Source organism: Pan troglodytes, chromosome 12, assembly GCF_028858775.2.
Source record: "Pan troglodytes isolate AG18354 chromosome 12, NHGRI_mPanTro3-v2.0_pri, whole genome shotgun sequence".
NCBI lineage: Eukaryota > Metazoa > Chordata > Mammalia > Primates > Hominidae > Pan > Pan troglodytes.
The window spans coordinates 60,327,250-60,348,998 of NC_072410.2; the positions used below are offsets into that span (position 1 = coordinate 60,327,250).

Sequence of the window (21,749 nt, forward strand, 5' to 3'; positions counted from 1 at the left end):
AGACCCTGTCTCAAAAAAAAGAAAAAGAAAATCATTGGCCAGGAATGGTGGCTCACGCCTGTAATCCCAACACTTTGGGACACCGAGGCGGGCGGATTACTTGAGGTCAGGAGTTTGAGACCAGCCTGGCCAACATGGTGAAACCTCGTCTCTACCAAAAATATAAAAAATTAGCTGGGTGTGGTGGCCCGCACCTGTAATCCCAGCTACTCAGGAGGCTGAGGCAGGAGAATTGCTTGAACCCAGGAGGCGGAGGTTGCAGTAAGCCAAAATCGTGCCACTGCACTCCAACCTGGGTGACAGAGAGAGACTCTGTCTCAAAAAAACAGAAAGAAAATCATCAGGAAGAGAAAATATATTCACTATTCATTAAGTTGAAGTAAATCATAATGGTCTCCATCTTTGTAATCTTCCCCTTGAGCAGTCTGAGGAAGAGGAGTAAAAGGAGGGGTTAGACTTCTTGTCTCAAGGGTGGCAGAGGTGCAAGAAAACCCATGAATAAGTGGATTCATAAATTTCCACCTGTGTTGTTCAAGGGTCAACTGTAGTAAAAATCAAGAGGTAGAGTCAGGCATTGGGCTAAAGTATAATTGCGGGTAATTCCTCATCTTTTGTAGCAGGAAGTCAATAGATACCACTTAAAATTGAAACATGGCTTTTTTAAAAAAAGCAAATTTAATCTCCTAATGTTTTGCATTGTCTTTTTTCTAGATCAATCTCTTAAGAATTATTATATCTTGTGATAAAGCAGCAGCCAATTTAGTAATTTTTTTTTTTTTTTTTGAGACGGAGTTTTGCTCTTGTTGCCCAGGCTGGAGTGCAATGGCGCCATCTGGGCTCACTGCAACCTCCGCTTCCCGGGTTCAAGTAATTCTCCTGCCTCAGTCCCCCAGTAGCTAGGATTACAAGCGCCCGCCACTACACCCAGCTAATTTTTGTATTTTTAGTAGAGATGATGTTTCACCATGTTGGCAAGGCTGGTCTTGGACTCCTGACTTCAGGTGATCCGCCCGCCTCGGCCTCCCAAAGTGCTGAGATTATAGGCGTGAGCCACAGCACCTGGCCAATTTAGTAATTTTTAAGTTTTGCTGGCTGGACACAGTGGCTCATGCCTGTAATTCCAGGCAGGAGGATTGCTTGAGCCCTGGAGATGCAGATCAGCCTGGGCAACATAGCCAGGGCTCATTTCTACAAAAAATAAAACAAAATAAAGGCCGGGTGCAGTGGCTCACACCTATAATCCCAGCAATTTGGGAGGCTGAGGCAGGTGGATCACCTGAGGTCGGGAGTTCGAGACCGGCCTGACCAACATGGAGAAACCCTGTCTCCACTAAGAATACAAAATTAGCTGGGCATGGTGGCGCATGCCTGTAATCCCAGCTACTCGGGAGGCTGAGGCAGGAGAATTGCTTGAACCTGGGAGGCAGAGGTTGCAGTGAGCCGAGTTCGCACCATTGCATTCCAGCCTGGGCAACAAGAACGAAACTCCATCTCAAAAAAAAAAAAAAAAAAATTAGCCAGGCATGGTGGTGAGCACCTAGAGTCCCAGGTACTCCAGAGGTTGGGAGGTGGAGGCCACAGTGAGCTGTGATCACACCACTATACTCCAGCCTGGGTGACAGAGCAACCTCATCTAGGAAAAAAAAAAAAAAAAAGTTTTGCTTCAGTTTTTGTACTGCTAAATTTAAGTTAAATGATATTAAACTTTTTACATCTAAAATAGTATGCAGAGAATGATTTTATTTTTATAAAATTGTTTCTGTTGTTCTGTCTACTCACCTACCTATAGATTCCTGAATCATATTTTTTACAAATGTTGGGGGATGGTTATCTCGGAGCAATGGGATTTATAGTGTGTGTGTGTGTATTTTTTTTTTAACTTTCTTCGTTATGCTTTTCTATATTACTTAAATTTTTATGATAAACATGTGTTATTTGAACAAAAACAATAAAATCATTGTTTCCTTTTCTATTTTTTTTCCTAAAAGACTTCTCCGTAGGCATTGAGAGTGCTAGGAGCCTGTTGGGCACAGTGGGTCACACCTGTAATCCCAGCACTTTGGGAGGCCAAGGAGGGCAGATAACTTGATCCCAGGAGTTTGAGATCAGCCTGGACAACATGGTGAGACCCCATCTTTACAAAAAATACAAAAATTAGCAAGATGTGATATAGTCCCAGCTACTCAGAATGCTGAGACTGAGGTGGGAGGATTCCTTGAGCCTGGAGGCGGAGGCTGCAGTGAGCCATGATCACGCCACTGCACTCCAGCCTGGGTGACAGAGACCCTGTCTCAAGGGAAAAAAATGAGAGAGAGTGCTAGGAGCCAGTAGGTTGCTTCAACATTAGGTACCAGCAGGAGATCTGTCCAGGAGGCAGAGGGTAGGATCTGAGGGTGTTGCGACGGCCAACACAACACAGACGCCCTTCCCAAACTGGGGGGGTGGTGGGAGGAGACTGTTTCACAGCTGCTGTGATGAAAAACTCCTTCAATCACAGATGCTACCACAAGTATTAAGAACTTTCCATGGTCAGACCCAAACCCCAAAGAAATCAGATGGCCTCCAAGGTCAGCAAAATGAATTGGACCTGCCTCTCTCTATATATATATTTTTTTCTTTTTTTTTTGAGGCTGAGTTGTATTCTTATTCCCCAGGCTGGAGTGCAGTGGCACGATCTCGGCTCACTGCAACCTCCGCCTCCTTGGTTCAAGTGATTCTCCTGCCTCAGCCTCCTGAGTAGCTGGTATTACAGGCACCCATCACCATGCCCAGCTAATTTTTTGTATTTTTAGTAGAGATGGGCTTTCATCATGTTGGCCAGGCTGGTCTCGAACTCCTGACCTCAGGTGATCCACCCGCCTCAGCCTCCCAAGGTGCTGGGATTACAGGCGTGAGCCCCTGTGCCCAGCCACCTGCCTTCTAACTTTTGAGAAAGTCCAATGTTTGCTTTATTGTGACATCAAAGAAGCCAATGCTCCTGGGAACCAACCAGAGTATGGCTGTGTTCTTCTCAATCCCCAGTCAAGAGAGCTGCCTTATATGACTGTCCTGAGGTCAGCCATGTGACCAAGTCTTCCACATTGAAAGTGAGTGAAAAATGGCTTCCCTTTGCCCTTCTAGGCTCCTTGCCTGGGCTACAAATTAAACTGACATAAGACAGATTAACAGGAGAAATGCCATCCTTAGTTACATACATAGGCACAGGAGTCCTTCAAAATATAAGACTCAAAGGAGGGCCAGATGATTGAAGCCTATACAGATTGAGTATCTCTCATCCAAAATGCTTGGGACCAGAAATGTTTCAGATTTGGAATCTTCTCCAATTTTGAAATATTTACATATATATAATGAGAGATCTTGGGGCTAAGACTCAAGTATAAACACAAAATTCATTTATGTTACATATACACCTTATACACACAAACTGAAGGTAATTTTATATAATATTTTTAATGATTTTGAGCATGAAACAAAGTTTTTAATGTGTTTTGACTGTGACACATCACATGAGTTCAGGTGTGGAATTTTCCACTCATGACATGAAGGCTCATGTCAACACCCAAAAAAATTTTGGATTTTAGAGTATTTCGAGTTTTTGGATTAGGGATATGCAACCTATGTAGTATTTTGAGCTACAGAAAGGAATGGGGACTTGAGGCTTCTGGGAGGTGGTGGCCACACAAGTTATGGGAGGGTGAGGGGAGGAAATGTATGGTGAATAAAGGTCTTCTCGTTAGGCAGATAAAAGTCTCCCAGGTAATAAAAGTTGCCTGGAGCAACCCTCAGGAGAATATCTTCCTGGGCATGGTTTATTAGTCTGTTCTCATGCTGCTAATAAAGACATACCCAAAACTGAGTAATTTACAAAGGAAAGGGGTTTAACTGACTCACAGTTCCACATGGCTGGGGAAGCCTCACAATCATGGCAGGAGGCAAATGAGGAGCAAAGGCACATCTTACATGGCAGTAGGCAAATGAGGAGCAAAGGCACATCTTACATGGCAGTAGGCAAGAGAGCTTGTGCAGGCGAATTCCCCTTTATGAAACCATCAGATCAGGCCATGTGCAGCTGCTCACGTCTGTAATCCTAGCACTTTGGGAGGCTAAGGTTGGTGGATCATGAGGTCAAGAGATTGAGACCATCCTGGCCAACATGGTGAAACCCCGCCTCTACTAAAAATATAAAAATTAGCTGGGCATGGTGGCATGCGCCTGTAGTCCCAGCTACTCGGGAGGCTGAGAATCGCTTGAACCTGGGAGACAGAGGTTGCAGTGAGCCAAGATCTGAACTCCAGCCTGGCAACAGAGCGAGACTCAATCTCAAAATAATAATAATAATAAATAAATAAAACCATCAGATCTCATGAGACTTATTCACTATCATGAGAACAGCACAGGAAAGTCCTGCCTCCATGATTCAATTACCTCCAGCCAGGTCCCTCCCATGACACATGGGGATTATGGGAGCTCCAATTCAAGATGAGATCTGCTGGGGGATACAGCTAAACCATATCACGTGGTCTCCACCTCCGGGCTTTCTCCTATGATCCCAGTTAATCTCCCCTGGTGGATGAGATTCCCATGAAGGGGATTCAGGACAGTTGAGTTCTATTTGGAGGATTGTCTTTAGGCAGCTAAGGGGAGCTCAGAAAAAGCCTCTGTCTGAATCTGCTGTTCCCAAAGTGCCCTTAGTTCAATATAATCAGCACACCAAAGTGTCATATTTTGAAGTGGCCTTTCCTGAACTCCTTCCATTCCATGCCCTCCATGCTGCAAATGCCCTTTGAGGCCAGCCTGGAGAGGCCTCTCCTCTATCTCTTCCCCAGCCTATGAGGTTGCCTGAGAGAGCTGTTGGAAACCCTAATTTGACCCCTCCCACAACAGGGGATAAGCCAAAAAGCTGGGCTGTAGAGAACCAGCTCCATGGGATGCCGGTCAGCAAACATTTTAATCTAAAGTTATAATTACTCAGATAATTGGTTTTTCAGTATTTTTTTTTTTAAGTATCCTCCATGCTGGATTACAGAAGCCTAATAGATACTTTCTTTGTTCTTGAAGGGTTAATAGAATATCTTTCTCTTCCAATAAACAGTTGGATAAATATGATAAAGTGCTCCTTCAGGAATTACCATGGCACAGATCATTTCTTCCCTCAGAGAAGTGCCTGGCTTTTGTTTGTTTTTTGCTTTTTGTTTTTTTTGACGGAGTCTTACTCTGTCGCCCATGCTGGAGTGCAATTGTGCGATCTCAGCTCACCGCAACCTCTGCCTCCCTGGTTCAAGCAATTCTCCTGTCTCAGCCTCCCAAGTAGCTAGGATTACAGGCATCCACCACCACACCCGGCTAATTTTTGGATTTTTTAGTAGAGATGGGGTTTCACCACATTGGCTAGGCTGGTCTCAAACTCCTGACCTCGTGATCCGCCTGCCTTGGCCTCCCAAAGGGCTGGGATTACAGGTGTGAGCCACCGCACCCAGTGGCTTTTTGCTTTTTCTTTAAGTCTATTCCTTTATCTGTGAACTCTTGATTTCATAAATCCTCTTCTTTTCCCTTTTATTTTTTCTGGTATGGTCCTGAAATGTCTTCTGTGGTCTTCCTTCAAATTTCAGCTTCCCTTTCCAATTAAATCTTCATTCATGTACCCACGCCTGAATCTTAACCTTCAAAATTACACCCAAGGCAAGGACTTCCCCTGTTTCTCAACAAAGAGTGGGTATCAATGGATTTCCAAAGCATCCCTCTGTTCTACACATATGTATCTTTTTTCCCCAACTAAAATGTAGAATGATTGAGAACAGGGTCTGTTTTTAATTTCTTTTTTATCTCCCTGCCCTACAGCACCTGCTCTACAAAGTAATTCTCAATAAATAATCACTTCTGACCACATGTAGAAGATTAACAATTCATAAATGTATAATTCTATTGAATGGAAATGGAAATCCTTAGATTGGGGGTGGGGTCACCATTGTTACTGCTAACATTTTTTAGCAGTTATTAATCCAGCGTTTCATGTAATCCTCATACTGAAACCACCTTTGGGAAATTATGACAGTAAGAGAAATCTACATGGCTGACTCCATCTTGCTTCTAGCCTCACAAGTTGGCTCTCTTTGCTTATGCCTTGGTGTGGGTCAAGCTAACTTTGGGCGAAATTTAGTTTACAGTTGAAATGATACTAGCCCTTCCCAAAAATGAAATTGTTCCTGTAAAACTAATAAATAAATGGCCACCAAGTTAGGAGGATGAGAGGGGCTTGAATTCTAAATAATTACCAGCCATTATTCCAGAATTTATAAGATTTGCAACTTCCCCAGTTACTCTTGCAGATATTATCACTATTGTAGAAACTAAGATTGGCCTTTTGAGATGTCTTTTCAAGATTTTGCCGTTCTGACAACCACATGACACCATCTGGACCTGCCGACTAGTCCTGTTGAGTCCAGGAACTGACTCAGCACTAGAGGACAGCTTTGATTCCCTATGATTTCATCTCTGACCCAACCAATCAGTATGCTCCCTGCCCACCAAACTATCTTTGAAAAACCCCTAACCTCATGCCTTCAGGGAGATTGATCTGAGTGAGTAATAACCCCATTTCCTATGGGGAGTGACCAGCCTCGTGTCAATTAAACACTTTTGTTACTACAATGCCATGGTCTTGGTGAGTTGATTTTGTTTGTGCAGCAGGCAGGAAGAACCCACTGGGCTGGCCGGATGCAGTGGCTCACGCCTGTAAACCCAGAACTTTGGGAGACCGAAGTGGGAGGATCACAACGTCAGGAGTTCGAGACCAGCCTGGCCAACATGGTGAAACTCTACCTCTACTTAAAATACAAAAATTAGCTGGGTGTGGTGGTGTATGTCTGTAATCCCAGCTACTTGGGAGGCTGAGGCAGGAGAATCACTTGAACCCATAGGCGGAGTTTGAAGTGAGCTGAGATTGCACCATTGTACTCCAGCCGGGGTAACAGAGTGAGACTCTGTCTCAAAAAAAAAAAAAAAAAAAAAAAAAGAATGGGCTGTAGCCTGGGTGCAGTGACTCACACTTGTAATCCTGGCACTTTGGGAGGCTGAGGCAGGTGGATCACCTGTGCCCAGGAGTTCAAGACCAGCCTGAGCAACATAGCAAAACCCTGTCTCTACAAAAAATACAAAAATTATATATCCATGTAGTATGGGAAATAAAATTTAAAATATAAAAATATAAAAATTAGCCAGGCATGGTGGCATGTGTCTGTGGTCTCAGCTACTCAGGAGGCTGAGGTGGTAGGATCACTTGAGCCCAGGAGGTTGAGCCTGCAGTGAGCCATGATTGTGCCACTGCCCTCTAGCCTAGGTGACAGAGTAAGACCTTGTCTCTTAAAAAAAAAAAAAAGTGGACTGTCTTGTTTATAGAATAGCATGTGACAGACCTGACAATGTATGACTTCCGAGACTAAGTTATAAAAGGCATTGTGATTTTCTCCTTACTCTTTCTCAGTCACTCACTCTGGGGGAAGCCAGGTGCTATGTTGTGAGAACACTCAAGCAGCTCAATGGCGAGGTCCATGTGGCAAGGAACTGAAGCCACCTGCCAATGGCCAACAGGAAACACGTGCCTTATGTCAACAGCCATGTGAGTGAACCATCTTGAAAACAGATTCTTTAGCCCCATTCTTCAGATGGCGGCAACCCTAGCTCACTTTTTACTGCAACATCATAAGACACCCTGAGCAGTCATCCAACTAAACCACTCTTGAATGCCTGACCCACACAAACTGTGAGATAACAAATAGTTGTGTTACATTGCTAAATTATGAGGTAATTGGTTACACAGCAATAAATAATTCAACTAGGTTATCCTCTAAATGAGTAGTTCTTACATTTTGGGGGGACAGGGACTTCTTTGAGAATCTGATAAAAATTATAGACCCTCACTTGAGAAAAATGCACAGAAACAAAAACATGTAGCTCACAGTTTCTGGAGAATCATATATCCCAATAAAGCCCATTCATGGTTCTCAGGTTAAAAACTCCTTCTCCAAACACTAGAAGAGTCCACAGGTAAATTCTTTCCTTAAAAAAAAATCCCTTTCCTGTGGAGGACTAATGTAAAGCAATTTTTATTCTTTGCTTCAGTTTGTTTTTCCTTGAGATGGAAGAACCAGTTCGATTAAAGAGGCATTTCCCCCACCCCCAATCCCCTCAGGCTGTTTCCACCAGCACATTTCAGAGGGCAAAGGGGTCAAACTAACTTTTTTCATGGTTCTATTTTTATGACTCAATTCTTATGGAAAAGGGAGTCAAGGAAACTGGTGGGATTTCCAGAAAAGTCAGAAACAGTAGTTACTAGAAATACAGGAAGGAAATGTGTTCTTGAAAGATTAAAGCTCCAAGGTTTAAAGCTAAATGTGTTGGCTTCGTTTGTACTCTCTGGACACAGTAGAGCATTTGGGAGAATCCTACTGAGTTCATTCTTCATCCCCTTGAGCCCCCTCCAACTTTGTTTTTACACATATGCATCTCTAGGCTGACATTATGTGCAAAACAGAAGCACAGTGATTCCTCTCCATTTTCTACCAGCAGAGATAAAGACCTCTAAGGGGACACAGACATAGGACAGAGAGCCATCAAACTTCCTTTTGAAGTTAATATCTGCCAAATCCTCAAGGCCATATTTTCTGATCCAACCAAGGAAAGTACAATAACTGCAATTCTCAGAGTCAGCTTCCCCTTTGGGAACCCCAGAATGGATCTGTGTTCCTGAGCACTGTTGCCTGGGCTGCAGAAGACACGTCAGGAAATATAGCCTAGGAAAAGAAGCAGAACTTGGGGGCATAATGGTGTATGCAATTTGGGGGAAATTCAGTTAGGAGAACTTTTAAGAAAATTTAGTTTGGAGAATTTTTAAGACATCCCCTAGGGGTTAGGCATATGGTACATGAACTCAGAAAGAGGTCTGCATTCAGAGATATTTTGGGAGGTAAAACATGAGGATAAAATTGCTTGCTCGCTGAGAATGGACCTTTGCAAACTTATAAATAGGGGAGGAGGAGAAGCCCCTTAAGGAGTGAAGGAAAATGATAGGAGAGGTTGTGAGATGAGCTGGGAAAGATGTGAGAGAAATCCACGGACAAGGGATTAAATTTTTTTTTTTTTTTTTTTGAGATGGAGTTTCACTCTTGTCACTCAGGCTGGAGTGCAATGGCATGATCACAGCTCACTGCAACCTCTGCCTCTTGGGTTCAAGCGATTCTCCTGCCTCGGCCTCCTCAGTAGCTGGGATTACAGGCATGAGCCACCACACCCAGCTGATTTTTGTATTTTTAGTAGAGACAGGGTTTCACCATGTTGGCCAGACTAGTCTCAAACTCCTGACCTCAGGTGATCTGCCTGCCTCAGCCTCCCAAAGTGCTGGGATTACAGACATGAGCCACTGCGCCTGGCCAAGATTAAATTTTTAAAATACAAATATAAATATAAATGAAAAGGGAGTGTTAATTTCACATGCAAGTATAAGCAGAAGCATTGGGTAAATGACAGGTGGACCATGTCAATTCTTTTTAGCATGACAGGGCCTCACGGGTAGTTGTGGAAAGAGCATATCAGTGCAGCAGAAGGGGCAGAAACTTGATTAGGACAGGCTGAGGAGAGAGTCAGTAGAAATGGCTCACATAAAAATGGCCACACACAGTCACCCAAGATTCAAGACTGAACAAGGCAGAGGCTCCTCTCAGCCCCTCTGGTGAGCTAAGAGGCAGCTGGAAGAGATTGGTGAAATACACATTCATTTTGCTATTTGTTCATAATCTACTTTCACTGAAGGAATAAAATCCCATTGTTAATAAACAGAAGTAGCTCCCTAGAGATACAAACTTTGGTGTGGAAAAGTTGGCATATATAAGAAAAGCAATAGCCATCTGCCTAAATTAGAACTAGCAGAGAAGAAATGGACTTGCCAGGCACAGTGAAACACAAGAAGCAGATCACAAATCAAAGAACTGAAAGTGTTATGAGGGTAGGCACGAGGTCCTACCCTCACAACATAATCCACAGGTTAGGGCAGTGGGTGAGAGGATAGTCTTTGCTGCCTTTTCCAAATGGACAGACCCTCTTAGATACCCACCCTCCCTGAATATTTAAATTAGCACCAGTCTTAAGTGTAACTGGAGAGCAAAAATGAGACAGGTGAACAGCAACAGACAATTCCAGGATTTAGATTCCAAACATGCAGAACCTATGGCTTGTAGTAGTATTTTATTTGAAATAATTGATTTCCTGTATATTTTCATGAATAATTTTCTTTGTGTTTCATATTAATCTTTCTGGTAAAAAATAAATAAATAAATAAACATTTTCCAAGAAGGTCCCCCAGGCTGCTGGCACAGACTGTGCTGATGGACTCCTGCTGTGTTTCCCTGTGGCTTCACTGAAGGCCCACCACCTGCCTCTACTACTATGTTATGATGACAACCTGTTTAGTAGTTCTGTGCCTTGGAGACACTGGCGACCTTGATCCCCATTCAATCTGCAGAGCCCTGTATGCAAGTCCTACAGGCTACACTCCTGCAGGCCTGCATTTAGGTTTAGATAACTCCCCTAGGGCTCAGACCCCAAAGGAAGGGCTTGTCCGGGCCACAGTCCTGTTCTTGCTTCAGACTTTCCTGACACTGCCCCATACTTGTCTCTGTACCTATGGCAGCTGAGCTGGCATCTCCTCCTGGGACACCTGATGTGTTTCATAGGCTAGAAACATCAAATGTGGGCACTAGCACCAACTTTCAGGAAATAAAGCCAAAAGCCCATGACCCTTTTGTTCTGTGCTCAGTGCCACAAAACCCAGCTGCCTGTGTGCTGTGTTGTCAGAAAACACCAGTTTCCAGTTAAAATACAGGAAGAGAAGTAATAAAAAATAAATTTCCTGCCAACAATTGGGGACAACTAGATAGAAGAGGAACAATAAAATATGAATACAATGACAACCAGTATGTAGACACCCAGATGACTTTCCTGTTGAAAAGTCTGGCTTGGAGGATGAAGTTGAAGGAGTCCAAGAAATGCCACCCCAAAATATCACACTTTGGTGTGCTGATTGCTTTGAACCGAGGGCACATGGGGAACAGTGGATGCAGACAGAGGCTTTTTCTGAGCTCCCCTTAGCTGCCTAAAGACCTTCCTCCAAATGGAACACAATTGTCCTGAATCTCCTTCGCAGGAATCTCATCCACCAGGGGAGATTAACTGAGATCACAGGAGAGAGCCTGGAGGTGGATCCTAGGCCTAGACAGAAACCACCTATTCTCCTAAGGGCTGCTCCCGACCTTGTTACCTGGGAGACTTTTATCTGCATAACAAGAAGACCTTTTTCACCACACATTTCCTCCCCTCACCCTTCCATAACTTGTGTGGCGGCCACCTCCCAGAAGCCCCAAGCCCCCATTGCTTTCTGTATCTCAGGATGCTCTAGGCTTCAGTCATATGCCTCTTCTTCAAGTCCCATATTTTGTAAGACTCCCATGCATGCATAGGTAATTAAATATGGCTTTTCCCCTGTTCATTAGTCTTACATTAATTTAATTCATAGCCCAGCCAAGGAACCTAGAAGGCTATAGGAAAGCCATTTTTTACTGCCCTACAGAAGCAGAGTTAGTCATGTATTCCTGGGGCCTTCAGGAATCAGTTCTCATCTCTGAGGCTGGCTCCTCCATGTTCTATTTTCTTTCTTTCAAAAACTTTTTATTTTTAATTATTATGGACACATAATAGTTGTACAGGCTAGGCATGGTGGCTCACACCTGTAATCCCAGGACTTTGGTAAGCCAAGGCAGGAGGATTACTTGAAGCCAGGAGTTTGAGATCAGCTTGTACAGCATAGTGAAACCCCATCTCTACAAAAAGTATATAAAACATTAGCCAGGTGTTGTGGCATGCACCTGTGGTCCCAGCTACTTGGGAGGCTGACGTGGGAAGATCACTTGATGTGGGAGGCTGACATGGGTTGGGGGTCAGGGCTGCAGTGAGCTGTGATCATGCCACTGCACTCCAGCCTGGGTGACACAGTGAGACCCTGTCTCAAAAAAATATTTGTACATATTATGGTGTTGTATTAATCTATTCTCACACTGCTATAAGGAAATACCTGAGACTGGGCAATTTATAAAGGAAAGAGGCTTAATTGACTCACAGTTCTGCATGGTGGGGAGGCCTCAGGAAACTTACAATCATGGCGGAAGGAGAAGCCAGCACCTTCTTCACAAGGCAGCAGGAGAGAGAGAAGTAAGCAAAGCGGGGAAGAGCCCCTTATGAAACTATCACATCTCATGAGAACATACTCACTATCATGAGAACAGCATGGGGAAAACTGCCCCCATGATCCAATCACCTCCCTCCCCTTGTAATCACATGGGGATTACAATTTGATGTGAGATTTGGATGGGGACACAGAGCCAAACTATATCAGGGGTACATGTGATAGAAGCATGCAATGTGTAATGATCAAACCTGGGTAACTGGGATATCCACCTCCACAAACATTTATCATTTGTGTAGGGAACATTCTAAATCTACTCTTCTAGCTATTTTGAAATATACAATAGATTATTGGTAGCTATAGTTGCCCTATTGTGCTACCAAACACCAGATCTTATTTCTTCTATCTAACTGTATTTTTTTTTAAGATGGAGTCTTGCTCTGTTGCCCAGTCTGGAGTGCAATGGCATGATCTTGGCTCACTGCAACCTCCGCCTCCTGGGTTCAAGTAATTTTCCTGCCTCAGCCTCCTGAGTAGCTGAGATTACAGGTGTATGCCACCATGCCCAGCTAATTTTTTGTATTTTTAGTAGAGATGGGGTTTCACCATGTTGGGCAGGCTGGTGTTGAACTCCTGACCTCAGGTGATCCACCCACCTCGGCCTCCCCAAGTGCTGGGATTATAGGCGTGAGCCACCATGCCCAGCCTATCTAACTGTATTTTTGTGCCCATTAACCATCCCCTTTTTATCTTCCCCTCTCCATTGCCCTTCTAGCCTCTGGTAACCGCCATTCTACTCTCTACCTCCATGAGGTCGATTATTTTAGCTCCCACATATGAGTTAGAACATAAGACATTTGTCTTTCCATGCCTGGCCTGTTTCACTTAACATAATGTCTTCCAGTTCCATCCATGTTGTTGCAAATAACAGGATTTCATTCTGTTTTACGGTAGAATAATATTCCATTGTGTGTATATAACACCTTTTCTTTATTCATTCATCTGTTGATAGACACTTAATGTTGATTCCATATCTTGGCTATTGTAAATAGTGCTGCAATAAATGTGGGGGTGGAGATATCTCTTTGATATACTGATTTCCTTTCTTTATTTCTCTTTTTTGAGACAGGGTCTTGCTTTGCCACCCAGGCAGGAGTGCAGTGGCACGATCATGGCTCACTACAGCCTTAAGCTCCCAGGAGCAAATGATCCTCCCACCTCAGTTTCCCAAGTAGCTAGGACTACAGGTGCATGCCACCACACCAGGCTAATTTCTTTAAAAAATTTTGTAGAGACAGGGTCTTGCCATATTGCCCAGGCTAGTCTGGAACTCTTCAACTCAAGTGATTCTTCTGCCTTTGCCTCCCAAAGTGCTGGGATTACAGACATGAGCCACCATGCCCAGCCCTTTCTTTTGAATATATACCCAGAAGGATGATTGCTGGATCATATGGTAGTTCTATTTTTAGTTTTTTGACAACCCTCCATAGTGTTTTCCATAGTGGACATACTAATTTATATTCCCACCAACAGTGTACGAGCATTCCCCTTTCTCTGCACCCTTGACAACTTTTGCTATTTTCTGTTTTTTTAACAATAATCATTTTAACTGGGATATCTCATTCTGGTTTTGATTTGCATTTCCCTAATGCTTAGTGATGTTGAGCATTTTTTCATATACCTGTTAGCCATTTTTATGTCTTCTTTTGAGAAATGTCTATTCAGATCTTTTACATATTTTTAAATCAGATTTTTTTTTGTTATTGAGTTGTTTGAGTTCTTTCTATATTTTGGTTATTAATTCTTCACCAGATGAGTAGTTTTCAAGTATTTTCTCCCATCTTATAAGTTGTCTCTTCACTTTGTTGATTGTTTTATCTGCTGTGCAGAAGCTTTTTAGCTTGATCTAATGACATTTGTCAGTTTTTGCTTTGGTTACCTGTGCTGTTGAGGTCTTACTCAAGAAATCTTAGCCCAGCCTATTGTCCCTGAAGCATTTCTCCAGTGTTTTCTTCTAGTAGTTTCATGTCTTACATTTAGGTCTTTGATCCTTTTTTTTTTTTTTTTGAGACAGAGTCTCGCTGTGTCACCCAGGCTGGAGTGCAGTAGCACAATCTTGGCTCACTGCAACCTCCGCCTCCCGGGTTCAGGTGGTTCTCCTGCCTTAGCCTCCTGAGTAGCTGGGATTACAGGCGTGTGCCTCCATGCCCAGCTCATTTTTTGTATTTTTAGTAGAGACGGAGTTTTGCCATTTTGGCCAGGCTGGTCTCGAACTCCTGACCTCAGGTGATCCACCTGGCTTGGCCTCCCAAAGTGCTGGGATTACAAGCATGAGCCACCGCGCCTGGCCTGATCCATTTTTATTTGATTCTTGTATATGGTGAGAAATAGGGGTCTAGTTTCATTCCTCTGCATATGATTATCATTTTCCTAACATCATTTATTAAAAAGGTGTCCTTTCCCTAATTTATGTTCTTGGTGCCTTTGTCAAAAATAAGTTGACTGGGTCAGGCACGGTGGCTCACAAGGTCAAGAGATTGAGACCATCCTGACCAACATGGTGAAACCCATCTCTACTAAGAATACAAAAATTAGCTGGGTGTGGTGGCACATGCCTGTAGTTCCAGCTACTCAGGAGGCTGAGGCAGGAGAATTGCTTGAACCTGGGAGGCGGACATTGCAGTGAGCCGAGATCGCACCACTGCACTCAAGCCTGGCATCAGAGTTAGATTCCGTCTCAAAAACAAAAACAAAACAACAACAACAAAATGACTTGACTGTAAATGTGTGCATTTATTTCTGGGTTCTCTATTTGGTTTCCATTGGTCTGTGGGTCTGATTTTATACCAGTCCCACGTTGTTTTGGTTACTACAACTTTGTAGTATAAAGTCAGGTAATGTGATGCCTCCAGCTTTGTTTTGGCTCCTCCATTGTTTCATTTTTGGGAACTAGCCTGTTACTTTCAGTTTATGGCAGTAGCTCAAGATGTTTTGTAGTGGGTAAGATTAAGCTGCTCATTTCCTACCTTGCTATCAACTTGTAATAAAAGCAAGCCCCAGGCCAAATTCTGCCCCACTCAAAGACATTTATTAAACCAATATTCATGGACCATTAGGCACAGAACATTTTATACAACCCACTCTGTAGGTTTCATGAAGTCCCAGCTTATGTCCTTTTAAATGATTTAATGACTACATGACATGAATGGTCCGCAGGAAGAGAACCAACATTTCAGAGACAGGATTTAATTATCTTTGTGGTCAGCATCAGGCAACCAGAAACTCTTCTAAAGCAATATCTGGATACAGGAGTGGTTCAGAGTCCAGGGTCTTGCACCATCTTTATAGGGGCATGCTAAAGGCCTCAATAGACTCTTACACCCTGTTCAGGCAAATGAGCAGAGCCTCTCAAATATGTTAGCATATTCACATGTCTTGATTCTCTTTAATTTCATCAGTGAGCCCTTTTCTATCATTGTCTCATGCTAATTACCAAGCCACTGATTTCACCACAAAATAAAACCAATTTCTGATATTCATGTGCTGATTAGCAAAGTATCTGCTATCAATCAAAATATAGATGACTCAAGCAACTTCTAAGGGGCACCTTGAATAGCCTTTCAGATATAACACTAGCTGACACCCCTGGGGTGTAGCTTGCCCTTGGAATTGAAGCTTAATTTAACTAGCAGGTACACAGCATTCCATTGTCAATGCTGCAGTATTTACAAGTGTGAAATGAAAAACATCTTGGGCCCCCAAAATCACTAAGGAAAACTCAAGTTGAAAACTGCTTAAGGCAAACTTGCCTCCCATTCTATTCAAAGTTATCCCTCTGCTCACTGACACAGATGCATATCTGATTGCCTCCTTTGGAAAGGCTAATCAGAAACTCAAAAGAATGCAACCCTTTGTGTCTCACCTATCTGTGACCTAGAAGCTCCTTCCCCACTTCCTGACTTTGCTTCAAGTTGTCCTGCCTTTCCATACAGAATCAGTGTACTTCTTACAATATTGATTAATGCCTCATGTTTCCCTAAAATGTATAAAACCAAGCATTCCCCCGATCACCTTGGGCACATGTCATCAGGACTTCCTGAGGCTATGTCACAGGCTGTCCACAACCTTGGCAAAATAAACTTTCTAAATAAACTGAGATCTGTCTCAGATTTTCTGGGTTCACGCAAGTAAATTACAGCCATTAAGACGCTTACTTAGACCTAAAAGAAAAAAACAATTATTTTCATTAAGTACTGTGGGAAGCAAGTCAATACCAGAACACTGGTCTCAGGCTTTGTGACTATTTCATTCATCTCAACTTCTGTCTGAGAAGGAGACAATTAATATGAGATACAACTGAAATCTGTGAGATTGTATTGGGGACTACAAATTCCTAAGCATTCAAGTAAGGAAAGATTCTTGTTATTCAACAGAGGTTATTTCAGTACAAGTAAAAGGAAATATTATTTCATATGGCTCTTAGGAACTGGTTATCCCAAAGGTAGTTCAGGCTACAAACAAACAATTTATTCTGGGCTAAATCAAAGGTCACAAAGTGGCACCCCAGAAAAATGTTTTATTTGGCCTGAACAACTTTGTAAAATTATTGAATTTGAGCCAGTACTTAAAAATCAGTTGCCATCCCCATAAAAATCTGGATTTCTGGTTTCTCTTGAAAAAAATCAGAAGATCTGACAATATTAGGTCTGCATTCCCTGCTGACATAAGGCAGCTGGAATCAAGGGATCACTATATCCCATAACAGCCATTTTCTTTTTTTCTTTTTTTTTTTTAACAGCCATTTTCATTTGTAGAAAGTGAAGTAGAGGTTTCTCTTCAAAGGGACTTTCCTCCCCATCTAATTATGAATAAATAGTAACTTCTTTTAGAAGCAAAATTTATTCAAAGACCTGGGCTAACATTCTTAGATATCTGCTGGCCGTAATAAAGAAATCAATGTACTTTGTGTTCTTAGCTCCCATATTTTAGCCTAGATATTTGCCCTGGCATGCTTATACTGGTCCAAGCAAGCATTAGGTCACAGCCTGTTCCTCTTCCTTATTTGGAGGTGTTTTTACCTTTCTCAGCATTCCACAAGTGGCTTCCACCTTCCTTTGTTCTCCTCTGCCTTTGCCTCTTTTGGAAAGTTCTAAGTTACTAGCCAATCGGGACAAGTACAGAATGTGAGGTCGCATTCCATCCAGTGGAAACCAGACACAGCAGTAGGGTGGCCACTTCAGGTTATAAATGACCCTGTCTCCTTTGTTCGGGTGTGCTCTCATGGCAAGACTGCTAGTGAGCGGCACCCTTTCTGCAGAAAGTAAACTAGCCTTGCTGAGAGATCCTTTGTCTCAGTGTTGATTTTTGCGACACCAAGCACCTGTTCCCAACACTCTCCAGCTTGCTACAGTGCACACCATGCCCCATTACTTCCCAACACTGAGGTCCAGTGCCAGTTACACTCCTTAACTATTCTCACCAGTTGAGCCTTGAAACATAATCCTAGGTGGATCATGGAACTGAATTTCTGCCCAATTCCTGCCTTGGGATAAGATGATATTCCTGCCTCAATAGACTCTTCATCAAAAGACAACGTATGTTCATGAAAAGACAAACCACACAATGGGAGAAGATATTTGCAACACATATAGCTACAAAGGGGTAGTACCCAAAACAATACAAAGAATTTCTACAAAACGACAGGAAAAAGACCATCAATCCAACAGAAAAGTGGGCAAAGAGATGAACAGGCAATTCACAGAAGAAACAGGAATGATCTGTAAACATAGGAAAAGATACTCAACTCCACAGTGATCCAGAAAATAAAAGTTTTTATCACAATAAAATATTATTTCACATTCATTATACTGGCAAAAATCTAACAATACCAGCATCACCAAGAATTCTATGCATCACCAGTTGAATTTTGATTGGCCCAGTCTCTCTAAAGAATGGTTTGAACTCTCTGGAGAAGCTATTTATCCAAGGTACCAGAAGTTCCACTCTTGGGAATTAACTCTAGAGAAACCCTTGCAGAAATTCACAATGAGACAGGTACAAATATGTTCATGGCCATATGGTTTGTAATAGCCCCAAACTGGTAACAACCTAAATGTTTGTCAGCAGAATAAAGTAGGACATATTCATATGATAGGGTAATATATAGTTGCCATATACATCAATAAGAATGATTTTCAAAACACATTTGACATAAAAATCAAGCTGCATAAGAAAACACACTACGATGCCATGTATATAAAGTTGCATGCAAAGCAATATTACATACTGTTTGGGGATACATTTATTAAAAATATGAGAATAATAAATACCAACTTCAGGATATTGGTTACCTCTCTAAGGAAGAAAGGGGAATGAAATCAACATGGGTCTTCAAGATTCTTTGGCTGTATTAGAAATGCTTTATTTCGGCCAGGCATGGTGGCTCATGCCTGGGATCCTAGCAGTTTGGGAGGCCGAGGTGGGAGGATTGCTTGAGCCCAGGAGTTTGAGACCAGCCTGGGCAACACAGCAAGACCCCATCTCTAGTCTTAAAAAAAAATAGATAAAATAAGAAAGAGATGCTTTATTTCTTGAGTTGGGTGGGTAATACTACCTAGCTGTGTGTTATATTAGTCTTTTTTTTTTCTTTTTAGGCAGAGTCTCCCTCCATCACCCAGGATGGAGTGCAGTAGCCTGATCATAGCTCACTACAGGCTTGAACTCCTGGGCTCAAGTAATCCTTTTGCCTCAGCCTCCCAGGTATCTGGGACTAGAGGCATGTACTACCACACCTGGCTGATTTTTAAATTTTTTTGTAGAGACTAGGTCTCCCTATGTTGCCCATGCTGGTCTTGAACTTCTGGCCTCAAGCAATTCGCCTGTCTCAGCCTCCCAAAATTCTGGGCTTACAGATGTGAGCCACTGTGCCTGGCCTGTTGTATTAATCTTTATACCTTTTTGTATTTATTAAATATTAAAAAACAAATTTTAAAATAAATGCATTTATTAATATCTAGTTTGCAGTTTTCCTCTTTTATTTCAGAGTTAATAAAAACTTTTTCCAGGCTGTATTAGTTTCCTGTTGCTGTGTAACAAATTACCAAAAATTTGGTGGCACACAAATTTATCTTGGAATTCTGGTCCCTTCCTCTATCTTTAGAACCAGCAGCAGCATCTAGAAATCTCTCTCTGTCCTCTGCTTCTGTCATCACCCAGCCTCTGAATCTGACCCTCCTATCTTCCGCTTAGAAGGACCCTTTTGATTACACTGGGCTTACCCAGATAATCCAGGTTAATCTTCCCACTTCTCAAGATCCTTAACTTAAGCACTTCTACCAAATCCCTTTGCCATGTAAGGTAACATATTCACAGGTTTGGGGGATTAGGACATGCACATCTTTGCAGGAGCATTTTTCTGCCTGCCACATAGGCCTTAAACACTTTTGTAGGCCCTAGTGCTGTGCCTGCTGTGTGGAGTGGAAAAACCCCTGCCCTGCTTAGCTCTTAGTAAATATCTGCTTTGGTTTCCCTGCCCTGGCAGAAACCCAGATGGCCACAAAGCAGCCAAAAGCCTAGCCCTGGAGGTGCGGGTGTGGGGATGGGGGAGAGAAAATCACAGAGGCTGGAAATTCCCAAGCTGGAGAATGGATCCACAACTACCAAGAGTGGTTCTGAATTAGAACAGTTAGGTCTCAAAATTCCTCAGAGCAGCCACATGGAATACTCTACAACAGAAATCTGATCAGTCACTCTCCTATGTAAAACCCCTTTATGGCTTCCCCTTGGCTTCAGAATAAGGAACAAAGTCCTTCAAGTGGTCCTAGAAGAGGGTTTCTCAACCTCAGCACTACTGACATTTGGGGGCGGAAAATTCTTTGTTGTCAGGGGCTATCCTCTGCATTGCAGGATGTTTAGCAGCATCCCTGGAGCACCCCCCAACACACTTGTGACAACCTTGCCAAATGTCCCCAGGGACAAAATTGCCTTCCATTGGGAACCACTGCCCTAGGCGGTCCCACAGGATCTGGCCCTGTCTGTCTCCCCAGGCTCATCTGCTCCCCAGGGGTCCCCAGCCTGTGCTTTCTTCTTTAGCCACCTAAAGGGCATCTCTCAACTGGACACCACATCCCTCCTGCCTCAGGATTTCTGCACACAGTCCTCTTCCTGGGCTGCCCCTCCCTATCTGTTTTCACCTGGCAAACTCCTTGTGTCTCAGCATAAAGGTTTCCTGCTCAGGCCCCCTGCCTTACCCCACCTCCAGAGCCCTACACTGTGTCCTGTGGCAACCCCGCTTCTCCGCCACATGCTGCTTCCTGCCGCCTCCAGAAGAACAGGGACAGTGACTATCTGGTCCTCCCACAGTGCTAGTGAGTAGCAGCTACTTAGTCCTTATTATCTCATGATTGGCAGATACTGTCTCCTACCCCACATCTGTCCCACATTAGATGCCCAGAACCAGAGTCAGATGTGAAGCCAAGTTAAGTCCCCGAGGAAGAAGAGCTGAGATTACTTGTGTGCTTCTTGTTGCGTCTGGACTGTGCTGCTGGCCCTATTAAAGGTTAAACAGTAACTTAGGCTGTGATCTGAAAAAGGCTCTTCCTGAGGGCAGTGAGCCTAGGGTTCCCAAGGCTACACATCAGGAATCCTTTGCCCCAGGGCTCCTGTTAAATTATGCCCTCCCTGGGAGGGGCCAGTACCATGGGCCTGGCACCAGCCACCAAGTGTCTGGGATAGGAACCACACAGCAGTCACCCTGCAGACAAGGACAGCCCAATGGGGAGAAGCCAGTGCTCTCAACCAAGAGACATTGCTTGAGGCCAGGAGTTCAAGACCAGCCTGGGTAACTCCTATGGTTTGGATTTGCGTCCCTGCCCAAATCTCATGTCAAGTTATAATTCCCAATCCTTCCCAGGCTGTAGGAGGGGCCTGGTGGGAGGTGGTTGGATCATGGGGGTGGATTTCCCCCTTGCTGTTGCCCTGAACATCTGTGAGTCCTCACGAGATCCAGTTGTTTAAAAGTGTAGCAACTTCCCCTTCTCTCTCTTCCTCCTGCTCCGGCAATGTAAGACATGTCTGCTTCCCCTTCACCTTCCGCCATGATTGAAAGTTTCCTGAGGCCTCCTCAGCCATGCTTCCTCTACAGCCTGCGGAACTGTGAGCCAATTAAACCTCTTTTCTGTTTTGTTTTGTTTTTGTTTTTTTTTTGAGATGGAGTCTCACTTTTTCGCCCAGGCTGGAGTGCAGTGGCGCAATCTCAGCTCACTGCAACCTCTGCCTCCCGGGTTCAAGAGATTCTCCTGCCTCAGCTTCCCGAGTAGCTGGGATTACAGGTGCCCACCACCATGCCTGGCTAATTTTCTATTTTTAGTAGAGATGGGGTTTCACCATGTTGGCCAGGCTGGTCTCAAACTCCTGACCTCAGGTGACCCACCCGCCTCAGCCTCCCAAAGTGCCGGGATTACAGGAGTGAGCCAGCACGCCCGGCCTAAACCTCTTTTCTTTATAAATTACCCAGTCTCAT

General features: G+C 43.5%; 2 long non-coding RNA genes across 2 annotated transcripts in view; one reads left to right on the top strand and one right to left on the bottom strand.

Moving 5' to 3' along the window:
• LOC129143133 (uncharacterized) overlaps nucleotides 1–21,749 on the bottom strand; it is a 206,483-nt gene that overhangs the window by 41,732 nt on the left and 143,002 nt on the right. The gene's annotated exons all lie outside the window — the stretch shown is intronic.
• LOC129143134 (uncharacterized) lies at nucleotides 2,985–8,240 on the top strand. The gene is made up of 3 exons (XR_008546259.1): nucleotides 2,985–3,086; nucleotides 6,685–6,807; nucleotides 7,481–8,240. It is a non-coding gene; the product is annotated as an uncharacterized LOC129143134 (long non-coding RNA).